We start from the raw sequence: 13170 nt of genomic DNA, 5'->3' as shown, positions 1-13170 counted from the left end.
ATAATGAAAAAAAATTAAATTGGAAATAATCATTTGAATTCTCCTATATAATGGAAAAGTAATATTTGGTCGATTAACTCGATCACCAGTGAGGTCATCAAATTCCTCATACCATAATGTGTACGACAAATTATCGATTAATCCCGAAATACTCGAGAATGTCGAGAATTGAAAGGAAAGGTATGCGAATCCCCGTGAGAGTGAGAGAGAGAAAAGTCTAAACCCAGCGATATACGTATAGCGTATTGCGGGAAACTAAACACTCCCTAAAACTAAACTCGCCGTAGCGGAAATTCGGTAGAGTAAATTTTCAAAAACCCATAGCCAACTTGCTCGGAAAAGTCTAGCGAAGCCCATGAAACCAAAATCATAATTTTGGGATCATTGGGAGCCACTCCAGATTGAGTTATATCCGGAGGGAAATTTAAACGGGGGAACGCTTACGGAAAGCGATAGTCACCACTTGTTGGCGCGTTAGGGGGTTACCGCGAGGGGAAAAACTCTATGCAATTTATACGTTGGGAAAATAGGGATACTCCTCGCCATAGGAGCGAGGGAGAAGGAAATAACCCACGTCGAAAATCGTCCGATTTCGACTGGGAAACGACGCAGGAATTCCACTACCGAATAGATACACTCGATGAACCCAAAAATCATCTCAAAAGATGATTGGGATAAACCGGAAGGGGTGAGAACTCGGAACCGACCCGATTTGGGTGGAATATCCGATCCAAAATCGGAGGGACCCGTCGATAAATATCCGGGATAAGGGATAATACCAAATTCGGACCAACAAATATGACTAAAGGGGGGTGATCAACCACTACACATGGCTGAGGGCCACGCGAGGGATACCGCCATGAAGGGGAAAACGACACCATTCAAAAATGGCTCGAAATTAGGGAACAAAATACCAGAAAACTCACGGTTTTGCGGTTTTTGAGGGTCCTCTTCCCTTTTCGGACCATCCTGGATCCTTACAGCTTCTTTTAAGGCACAATAATCCGGAGAGACACGATTACGTCGTGTGGGCACACATAGAAATTCACACGCGACTAGTGGTTTGGGCTGGTCAACGCGGAGCTAACTGCCCTGGGTCATTGTCACGGGCACTAACCGCAGCGCGAATTCCGGCCAACCGAGGCGGGCTCTGATTGGCGGAGATTTTGGCACATCAAGCGTTAGCTTCGATGGCGCCACCGAATGATTTCGGAAAATTACCGTGGATTTTTGGCGCTTCCCACGGGTCGGTTTTCCTGAATTCACGGGGTTAAAAGACCGATACTCCTAACTAATTTTCTCAAATTTCCCAAAATCTTGATGCAACCTGGCAATTCACGGGATACAAGGGTTGCACTTGTTCCACGTGACCTTCCACCGAAATACTGAAACGTAACCAGTTAACCACCGTAAAATCCATCATAATTTGGAGCGCCGGCATTTCAGCCGGACCTAAACGATTTACCGTAAGATTAATAATAGGGTGGTTCCCATAAAGGTTATCGGATGTCTCTAAAATTTGGCCCTTCTTCACGATAACCCTATGGGCCCTCAAAAACGCATAAGTTTAGATCTTTATTAGTCAAAAACTAAACGAAACCGCAAAATTACTAAACGGAAGGGCGAAGCAACGAAAAATAACCCCGCTTAAACGGAGAAACATGACTCGATTATCCCAGGGATAATCGGAAAACTGACCACACCGGAGTGGGAAACAAAACCCTAATTTCTCTTTCTCTCTCTCTACTCACGATCCGTTTCCGAATGTCGCCGGAGGTGGATGTTCTCAGGTCCTGGTGGTGTCTCTAACGAACATCCCCACATGTTCGTTACAAAACATCTAAGGTTCACTGAGTAAAATAGCCCAAGAGATAACATAGATGTTCAATATACCGGTCGAAAAATGTCTTTGATTGTGATAATTCAGTACGGCTTTAAACGGGAAAGGTGAGGGGAGTGGGGATAGTGAGACGATATGCACAAGTTCTGAAATTCGGGGATGCGGAGGAGGCCACAATAGCTCAATTGGCAGAGCACCTGTCCGGCAAACAGAAGATGTGGGATCATACTCCACTTGTGTTCGAGCCCGTGTGCCTCCGAATCTTTTAATTTGTGCATGGATAATTATTCAATTATTTCCCTCATATAGAGGTCCAGAAAATCGATGGATAGCATATAGCATCCCGCTTTCCAAGTAATTTATGCCTTAAAAACATCTAAGGTTGACCGAGTAAAATAGCCCAAGAGATAATATAGATGTTCAATATACCGGTCGAAAAATGTCTTTGATTGTGATAAGAGGGACAGACAATTGTCAAGATTTGTTTGTTGAAAGTGGGGTTGGAGAGGCGTTGAGATTGTCGAATGAATTTCAAATTCCGTCGTCTGAGCGCGTCATTTTCCAAGCGACCTGAAATTAACGGCAGAGCCGTATCACTCAACTGCTTCGACGTCTCCCTCATGTTTCGAGGTCTCTCTAACGCGCAGTTGCCCCACCTCAGTCAACCGCTACCACTCACTCTTACGCGCCATAACCCACCCTCCCCATTGGCCCACGTTAATAATTAATCATTTAAAATTGGTTGAATAATTTTTTTTGTCGATTTTTCTAGCATTCAGGGGGGGTTCCTGCACGTGTGACCGGGAGATATTCCACCAATAAAGTTACACCCTGTATACAAAACATGTTTCACATCGTATTCTAGTTCGTCATCTCTTTTGATACCATCGTAAAACTTGATGGGTTTCTCATTTTTTTCACATGCATAAACGACGATAGCCGTATTTTCTTCACGTGCCAAATAATCTTGATATTTATTAATTTCATCTATCCCACACCCGTCCCCAGGTACCTCGACCCCCGATACTATCGATAATTCCACTGCACAGTTTCTTTGAGCTTGTCTACGTGCATCTTTAATTTCATCCCATTGTTTGTTTTCTTCCACAGTTCTTTTTTTCTTATTATTCTCCTTAGTTGCGTATGGCGCAATGACTAAGGATCGAGGAAAACATAATTTGTCAATATTATTCATAACAAGAGTACCTTTACGTCGACGTTCACGAAAAGTCTCTTCATTTCGTACGCACCCACCTCTCAATGTTTTTAAAATTGAATATTCGAGGGTAAATACATCGTTAACAGCATCAGATGCACGAGCACTTTGACAAATAGCACTAACATATGTCCAGAAATCGTCAAAACTAAAATTGTCCTTCGAATTGCAGAATGCAGGTATCTTCATACCTTCGGCGTTAAACTTGAAGATAACCCGAGCGGTACCCGGTGTGATACGGCTTTGCATTCTCTTGTATAATTCTTGAAAAGCCTGTTGTACCCAGGATACAGGAGATACGTTATTTGGCACAGGATTTATTTTGAACTCATACGTATATGTGTCCATACCGAAAAAATTATTTTGCGCATGTATTTGGCGCACAAAAGTCAATGGTTCAACACCACCACCAATTTGCACTTGTCGAGATGTAGACGGTCGATTCAAATATTCACCTTCGAGTAAATGATTATTTAATGTTAGTTCCACAATGTTGCTGGGTATTGGCACAAAATCCTCCACAGATAACTCTTGCAGAAGAGGATCCAACACATTATCACTCACATTAAAATCATCCTCAAATGAATTATTGTTCAATTCTTGTTCCACGATATTGCTGGGTATTGGCATAAAATCCTCAACATGTAATTCTTGCAGAAAAGGTTCCAACACATTATCACTCACATCACCGAGGTCGTTGTTCTATCGCGGAAACATTAGCTCGAACGCGTTTGCGACCAATTCATCGAGGAATTCGTCAGTATTTTGATGTTCACCCTCCATGGCTACTCAAGTAACTATGACCAGGTAAGAGACGAAGTGAAACGAAAACCTCACACGTGATGTATTTTATAATCCAATCAGTAGGGTGAGAAAAAAGAAGTTTTTATCAGAAGTTTGACCACAAAACATTGAAGAATCCCTGGGATCACTTTAATAATGACTTTTCCTGATAATCCTTGTACACATCATAGAATGACATTTTCTGATAAAAAAAACATTTGAGTCATATTACCCTCAAAAAAGAAATTTTGCTGCTAATCCTACTACACACATGTAATTCTTGTACGATACATGAAATGAGGTAGGTAATATTTGTTTACGAAAAAACTCAGGAGGACTGTGGGAAAAATATATCTTGCATGTGTGAGAGAACCTGATAAAAAGACGACGTAGGGGCGGCTGATAATGGACCCTCAATCCGAACCATTGGTTCCTTGTGCGGTAACATAATAAATACTCGTTACCTTTAATTTCAGTTTTCGACGCGAGTATATTCGAAAAATCTCAAAAAATAAATGTCCAAAGATTTCGCATATTTTTTGAAATATAAAGAAGCAAATAATCGCGTGACGTATGGACCCAGTCTATACGTCGGTTATTTTATTTTAGGAAATAATATTTTCCATTTTGTTTCAAGTGGATAGAAACTGAAAGAATTTCAGTTTCTTCAGACACTGGCTGCCTTACCTAAGCAGTCTCACGGTGTTACCTGAGTCCAGTTTCCGTTCAGAAACTGTTTGACTGTGTTGGAGACTATCAGTGATAGCAGCATGGCTGCCTTAGTCTAAAAACCGTGAGAATTCTTAATTTGCAGTTTTGGGTTAGCAACGAGTTGCAGCTCCAAAACTAAGGCAGATCACGGGCAGAGGCGAAACAGGAGAGTCGGTCCTCCCTCTGGGAACTTTTGAACAATTTATATCATTTTAATAACGCGTTACACTGAACTCGGTTTATGACATTGTCTTGTATGACGTTAAAAGGATCATTCATTATATTATTATTCAATCATTCGAGCAGTGTTATTATTTGAAGGCATTTATCCCGAGTTTATTCCCCCAATTTACATCCTTAAAGTGAGCGAGCTCTCCGTGAGCTCGACCGGAGCAGTTAGCCGAAGCAGAGGGTCTGCCTGGCGACGCGAGGATTTTTCATCATTGGTTGTTGGCTTATTTATTAACCCATCGAAAAACCTTTAACGTCACAATGGTAAAAAAATTTCGTCTGCCAAAAAAAATTGAACCACTCATGCAATAATCATCATGATCATTTTTGAATAACTCTGAAAATGAGATTTAAAAAATTTGACAAACTGATACAAGCAGACTATTTTGTTCTTTGAAAGAACTTTCTGATTGAAAAATTGCTTTTCTATTAAAAAAAAAAAGATGATCAGAAAAGTTTTTTCGGTTAAAAAAAAGATTTAGATTCAAATTTTCAAAAAGTTTCAAGTATTTAAAACAAAACGGAATCTAAGAATAATTTTTTTTTAATGCAGAAGGGATTGCGGAATAATGAACGAATGTTTACAATAAAATTATATATATTTTAAAGAAAATTAAATCTAAGATAAAAATTTTTTTTTTGCAGTGTTGCTTAATTACTTTCAACTTACAAACTATTCGAATGTTTTTTTCACTATTTTCAAACTAAATTTTTATACTACACAAGAAATAATCTAACTTAAATATTCCCAACTTATAAGCAACAATACACAATACAATTTTTCTTAACTAACCGTACATAAAATTTTCACTAATCTAATTACAAAATAATTGAACACACAAGAAAAAACTGGGCATGTTCTTTCGTGTTGCGATGTTCGCAGTATCCTCCTGTAACAAAAAAATTAACAAACAAGCAGGGATTCGAGCCTTTTTGGCCGAAGCCATCTGACCGTTATTTTACGTGTTATAACTCTTTTCCTTTCTTTCATTTCCACCAATTCCATTGGTAGTAAGCTTCCGAATAGGATAGAAGGCATTCGGATAGAAGGCATCGAAGCAAATATTTTCAAAAAAAAAAATTGAAATCGGTTGTGTAGTTTTTAAGCTATTGCACGTAAAAGGTTTTCAGAGAAAGTTGAATATCTCGGAAACTACCTATGCGATTGAGCTCATTTTCAATACGAAGTGTTATTATCATAAGAGGAAGATTCTGTACAAATTTCAAGTTGATATCTCAATTTTTGCACAAGCTAGAGTGATTACAAGGATTTTTATGAAAAAACAGAAAAACCGAAATATATAGAAAACTTTGTATGGGCGGGTATATATGTTTTGATTGATTTGGATAGAAGGCATCGAAACAAATATTTTGAAAAAAAAATTGAAATTGGTTATGTAGTTTTTAAGCTATTGCACATAAAATGTTTTCAGAAAAAGTCGAATATCTCGGAAACTACCAATGCGATTGAGCTCATTTTCAATAGGAAGGATTGTTATCATGAGAGGAAGATTCTCTCCGAATTTCAAGTTGATATCTCAATTTTTGTACAAGCTAGAGTGATTACAAGGATTTTTATGAAAAAACAGAAAAACGGAAATATCTCGAAAACTTTGTATGAACGAGTATATCTGTTTTGATTGATTCGGATAGAAGGCATCGAAACGAATATTTTGAGGAAAAAAAATTGAAATCGGTTGACTAGCTTCGATGATATTAGCGAAAAATGATTTAAAAACGAATAGCTTTTTCTCAAAAACTATTTGATCAATCGGAGTGAACTTTTGCAGAGAGTTAGTCCTTATTAAGGTGTATAATCTGACAAAATTTCAGATATTTTGGAATAAGTTTAGCCAATTTATTACTCAATTTTCCAAAAATTGACCACCAGAAAGGTGGCGATGGACATTGACACCGACAGACATGGTCGCCAAACTTCGTATTTTTACGTTTCAGACCATTCTACATCATTTCCAATCAAAATTAGAGAATGTGAAAACAGCACAATTACAATGCTTCCATTCGGAAGCAAAAAGCGTTAAAATACAAGAATTACAATGATATAGATTTAGTGAACAATGGAATACTTACATTCCTAACTTTTAATTGCGATGCATTCACTTGGAATCCAAGTAAACGGCACCGCATCTCCGCATTCCTGTTGATAGTAACGCACCTGATTACCACAACAGAACAGTGAGGTTCCTTCCCAGTGGGATTCTTCCTCTTTGCGAAAAGACTTGTGCTGGGCAATCTCTTTGATGTGTTGGAGAACTTCGTCACTGGGCGCGGAGAAGACCGGGCTCAAGGCATTCGCATACAGTTTTTTCAAATTCTCTGAAAACAAAAAATGAAGAAAAAATTAGTTCAATTATTTTTCAAATTTCATATATTTATTCAAAGACATCGATATTTACGGTCGTCCTCAGAAGGTCGTCCTCAAGATCCGCGACCTCCTGCTCCAACTCAGAAAGAAGCGACCTCTTAGCTCTGAACGGTCCTTGGTGCACGGAATCACCCTCGTTGTCAGAGTCCTCCAAAAGTCGCTTCTTCCCTGCAGCCTCGGCAGCGTCCAGCTCCTCAGGAACAACTTCAGATGACGGGTCCGCCAAATAACCTTCCTTCGCGACACTGGAGATCGCAATATTTCCATTACTGTCGACAGAAATAATCTCCGGCGTCGCGTTGTCCCCCGTTTTGCTCTCGAACTCGTCCAGCACTACGAGGAATATAGTGTGATCACCATTGTCATTAAAAAATCCGTCCATCGCACTTTCCAATTGTCGTTTTTTCACTTTCCGCACTTTTATTTTCAAAATTATTCAACACCTCAATTAAGACGTTGTCCTCCGAATCGTCATCCATAAAATACTTCACAACACTTGCGTAATCCATTTTTTCGAATTTTTTTTTGCTCCTACACTCAGACGTTCAGGTATATAAATGCACCTTCAATCATTTTATTTCCCTTCAGGACCCCAAAATCATCCCCCCCGCCATCTCTTCTTGCACTCTTATCTACTCCCCCACTATTTCAGATGCTCCCCATTGATGAAGACTGCTATTTCCCGGGCTGGGAGAAAAAAATGTGTCGGTCCAAACCTAATGTTCTGGGGATTATTTGGGTAAAGCATATCTACACTTCTAACATTTTTTCTGCAGTTTTTATGGGCATATGGAAAAATACACATTCCGTAACCATATTCTTCATCATCAATTGGATGCCATGCATCCATTATATATTCTGTAGCCCTTATATCAATTACAAAAAACATTATGTCAGGGCATTGTTCGATAATATTCACTGTTAATTCAATTTCGCTGGGGTACTCTGTATTCACTTTTCCATTTGTCAGAAGCAATGCAGCGACAATACTCACAAGTGATGGGGGATGACGTTGCAAAGATTCTTGATTCCGAAGAGGAATGGTTTTAGATGCACAAATCACACGTTGAAAGAAAAGAGTGAGTATCTGTTGGCCTTTCTCACTACCAAGTCTACGACTAAGTACTCATTCAGTTGCGGTGAGTGAGAGAAATAACATCTTGAAATTCATTTTCCGTGTTATTTTTTGGTTGGGGCAAAATGAAAAAGTTTGAAATGGCACTGTACTCCTTCATCGTAGTGTTGATGGCACTGGCAGTATCGCCTGGATGTTTACAAATTGTTAATTTTACGAAAACTTTAATTGACTCGAAAGTTGGACTACATTATGAACCAACACATCGAATTCGCTTTGCTATAGGCGAGTGGCAATTAGTGACATACATTGACATGAATTTCTTTCAATCTAAAAAACCTATCATGTTATCGAATGAGTTAAAATTTCACGAAACGATATGTGGGGAGAACAAAACACGTGAACGTTGTTCATCGATTCTTAATACGAGTTATGGGACATTCCATGTCAACTCAGCCACACAGGATTTTTTTTTGTCTGCGAAAAATCATTGAGTATGTGCATTTTGAACTACTACATATAGCCAGTGATTATGCAAAATTTCATTGCCCTGCCGCTTTTTGTTTCTGAGATAATCATTACGAAACTTGAAATTTTCAAAAAATCATTACTTCTGAATGGAGCATCCGATTTTGATAAATAAAAAAATAAAATTTTCGTTTTTTCTCGTACTTCAAGATGAACAATATTTAAGAGCCGTCAAGAAGCTCCTAGACAGATTTTTCGAGAATTTTTCGCGTTTTCATTTTTTTTTCACCCTAGGGCCGCATGATATTCGATCGAAATATTTTCTTTATGATAGAGGATGTCCTTATATGATATAAAAAAAATACGTCATAATGGAAAAGCGAAGCAATGCAACGGAATTTTTTTATTTTTTTATTTTTGGATTTTTCAGTTTTTAGGGGAGATCCATCGGTTTTTTCCAAAGAAATCAGTCTGTCAACTATTATTCTGTGTTCATATATGATGGCAAAAGAGTACGCTATCATGTAAGAGAGAAAGAATACTCCGAAAAAAATTTTCCTTCGAAATTTTTACGTTTGTCGTTTAGGAGAGTTGCATTATTGTTACTGGAAAAGGGGTTTGTCAATAAACATTTTCTGTTCTGCTGGATAGAATAGACTATTGATACGACTATAAATCTTTTCTCAACAACACACTGTGCTTTCCACTAACAAAAAAGTATGGGAAAAAAACAATTTTCACTCTTCTATAACGACATTTTATATTTTTGTTGTTGTTTGTTTTTGCTTTGGGAAAACCTCCTCGTTAGCCGAAGCCGAATATCGTTTAATTAACAATTGCTCTCCCGGTATCAGAATAAAACAATAGTGTTTTTGAATGGCTGAAATAGCTTTGGCACGATCAAATCTCTCTCTCAACTCAGTTTTGATATTCTCGTGTTCTGCCTTGGTGAAAAAAAAACATCAATTCCATCAAAATTCTCTTTTGACCATCGAAACAAAGCATCTGGCGTGAGGATTGGTTCACCATGAACGATTTGTAGCTCTTACGTCTCGCTTCTCTCTTAAAGACAGCTTCTACTCCGTCACAAGCACCTTTACCGTGCGCGGTTGCATGAAAATGGGCTTCCGCATCTATGCTAAAATCAGTCTTGTGATGCAAGCGATTCGTGATCTGAAAACGATTCTTGTAATGTTGTGCAGCTCCATCGGTGACGTAGATCATTTTCTCTACGCTTTCACAGTTGTCTTTCACATGCTGTATTAAAATTTTCTGTATCAANGCTCTTACGTCTCGCTTCTCTCTTAAAGACAGCTTCTACTCCGTCACAAGCACCTTTACCGTGCGCGGTTGCATGAAAATGGGCTTCCGCATCTATGCTAAAATCAGTCTTGTGATGCAAGCGATTCGTGATCTGAAAACGATTCTTGTAATGTTGTGCAGCTCCATCGGTGACGTAGATCATTTTCTCTACGCTTTCACAGTTGTCTTTCACATGCTGTATTAAAATTTTCTGTATCAAATAAACAGCGGCAGTATCGCGAGTCGTACTGTCCGATAAAACGACTAAACTCCGATGTTGGATTTCATTTTTTTCGCGATAGTATTAAACAACGGGGTGAACTGTACACTGGTCATTACTGTAGTGGAAGCTTTGAGCATGCCCCTCTTGAGCCACAAAAGCGTAATTTTCCGAAAAATCACAATGCACTAGTACTTCTTCATTATCCAAATTCTCTTTTCGCTGATTGACATATAATGAACTATTTTCGAATTCTCTAATCCAAATTTTATACAACCAGTGCTCGACCGAAATGAATTCGGAATACCCTCGGAGATATGCCTCTTAGCTCATGAGTTACCAGGGTTCGAATAAGTGAGGGGTACTGGCACAAATACAAAACTTACACGGACGTTTTTTTTTAAAAATCGCTTCAAACCAAAAGAACGTTTATTCAAAATGCAAATGCAAAAATCAAAATTTAACATCAAAAAAACTTACTAACTACGAGTTTCTGACAAATCGTTTCTTTTTCAACTATATCTGTGCGTGCTTCTTGCCATTGAACTTATCAAGTAATACCATGTATCAATACCAATGATTATGCGACCAGACGAATTCTCAAAACCCGGCAACACACTACCAGACCGTTTGGTGTAATTATTAACTGCTAGTTTTCGCAAATTTTTCCTTTATTTCTTATTTCCTAAATGTTAACAAGCTAATGCTCGTGTTCTGAGTGAGTCTTAGTTACGAAGTGAGAGAGGAAGTTTCAACTATAACGTCCCATTAACTATTCTAAGAATTATATTGAGAGAAGACCAAACTCGGAGATGCGCCCTGCTGTGCCTTGTTGAGCCACCTCAAAATGCCCGTATGGAAGAGAATAACGAGACTTGCCTTACTGTTGCAAGTGTACTTGTCTTAACCCTAATACTTTTTTTTAAAACTGCCTAATGCTAACAACGAATCAGATGAAGACTGGAGAGATGCAATTGTTACGTGACTTTGTACTGGCTGTGTACTCTTTTAATTTGCGGTGACTAATTTGCCGTGATTCGGCTGGGAAAGGATTATTTCCCTTATGCTTTCTGGGAATAAGGATATTAACTAAAATTAGACTTATTTTAATTGGCCTCAGTACTCATTCATATTTTTGAATGAAGTTTCATCATCGGCTACTAAGTCTTTTTGGGAAAGATGACCTACCCATTCAATGCTCTTTAATTAGTGCTCTCTGGCTAATCAATTTCTCTGAGGCGCACCACGCTCAATTCACTCCTATTCTTTCTTAACGCGAAGTTTTGCGAATTTCAAGATCTGATGGTAATTTGACAATTTCTTGTTTTTTACTTTTACTTTTCGTTTTACAATGAGTATTTTAATCTTTTAATGACTAATTTCTCTGCGGCTTTTGCTACGTTTCCTCAACTTAAACTGCTTTATGATCCCTCCCTGGCTTAAGTGGGATGATTAGGTTTCTACTGGGGATACCCCTCCAGTATAGACCTCCTAAGGAGCTTCCACTAGGGATACCCCTCTAGTGTAGGCTCGGACTTGGCTTCCGCCGGGGATACCCCTCCGGCTTCAGCCTTCTAAAGGAAATTTGACTTTCTCACCCTGGCTTAATGTTCTTCCCTAATGGTTTCCACCGGGGATACCCCTCCGGCTTCCACCTTCTAAAGGGGAATTCGCGTCTCCACCAGGGATACCCCTCTGGCTTCAACGGAGATTCGCCCTTCTAATTCTCTCTCTGGGGATGGCTTTGTTTGGGGATACCCCTCCGAACTAGACCTCCTATCGGAACTTCCACCAGGGATACCCTTCTGGTGTAGGTTCGGGCTTGGCTTTTTCCGGGGATACCCCTCCGGTTTGGGCCGCTTTAGGTTGCTTACTAGGGAACCCCCTCTAGTGAGCTGAGTCTGAGCGAGAGACTGATTTTTCTCTGCACTGCCGCTCCTTTTATATGCTTCGCGCTGCCCTTAGCCTCTTCTCCCACTCTACTACTCTTGACTCTCTCCTGATTGGCCGCGACTCCCACCAATCAGCAAGGTAGACCTGTCAGTACTTTGCCACATGCGAAATTCGGCCATTTCCATGGCAGAATCAGAGAGAAGTTTCTTCAGTTCACATGAGAATGATTTCACTTCAGGACAATCGTTACATTCATCCAGATGACAGGCCGGGGTTGGATTTGTACACATCAATTTTGCTAGACAATCTTTGTAATATCTGAGTGGACTGGGAGAATCTTGAGTTAGAGTCGCAATATTAATTGCCTCTAGCATCAATTTGCAATTTTGATGATACGTACAAACACATACCACGTGAGTGCCATTTGCTCCCGCCACTACACATTGTTTAGGTCTCAGATCGGCAAACTTACGGAAACCGACCTTAGCATCTTCATTTGTATGTTTGTACTTCCGATGAAGGACTTTTAGATTTTCGAGTATCATTCGCTTTTGCTCTACTTTCTTCTCTCCCTTGATCTTGATGGATATTTTATCTTTCATTCCTGGCATGACCCGACTGTGCTCTAGGTAAAAATTGTGTACCTTCTCGACGGATGTGCTGGGTAGTGAATGACCTGCTTTCGCAATTGGTGAAGCAAACAATCCGTTAATTTTTCTCAATCTTTTCGCTCTTGACCCCCCTCTACTGGGTTCCCACTTTGTCGTTAGTGAGGGGGCTCGGTCGCGGGCGGTGGAGGTCTTAAGGACTACCGCCGCCCGCGGTCGCTAAGAGGAGCCCACACAATCCATGAGTGTGAGCGGCGTAAGCCATGGCCTCGGCCATACCGTGCCTAAGGATGCGTGGCACAGGGGGAGCTGTGTCGCTAACGGTGCCTCTCAGAAACCTGGGCGACCTCTGAGAGTAGTCTTGGGTGTAACCCACCCGAGACAAGCCAAGCCCTGGGCAATCGCGGCAATGCACCAGGTGAAAACGCTTAACCGCG

Source organism: Diachasma alloeum, unplaced genomic scaffold (assembly GCF_001412515.2).
Source record: "Diachasma alloeum isolate Michigan unplaced genomic scaffold, Dall2.0 Dall_scaffold_00589, whole genome shotgun sequence".
Lineage (NCBI taxonomy): Eukaryota > Metazoa > Arthropoda > Insecta > Hymenoptera > Braconidae > Diachasma > Diachasma alloeum.
Note: the sequence above shows the minus strand (reverse complement) of the source record.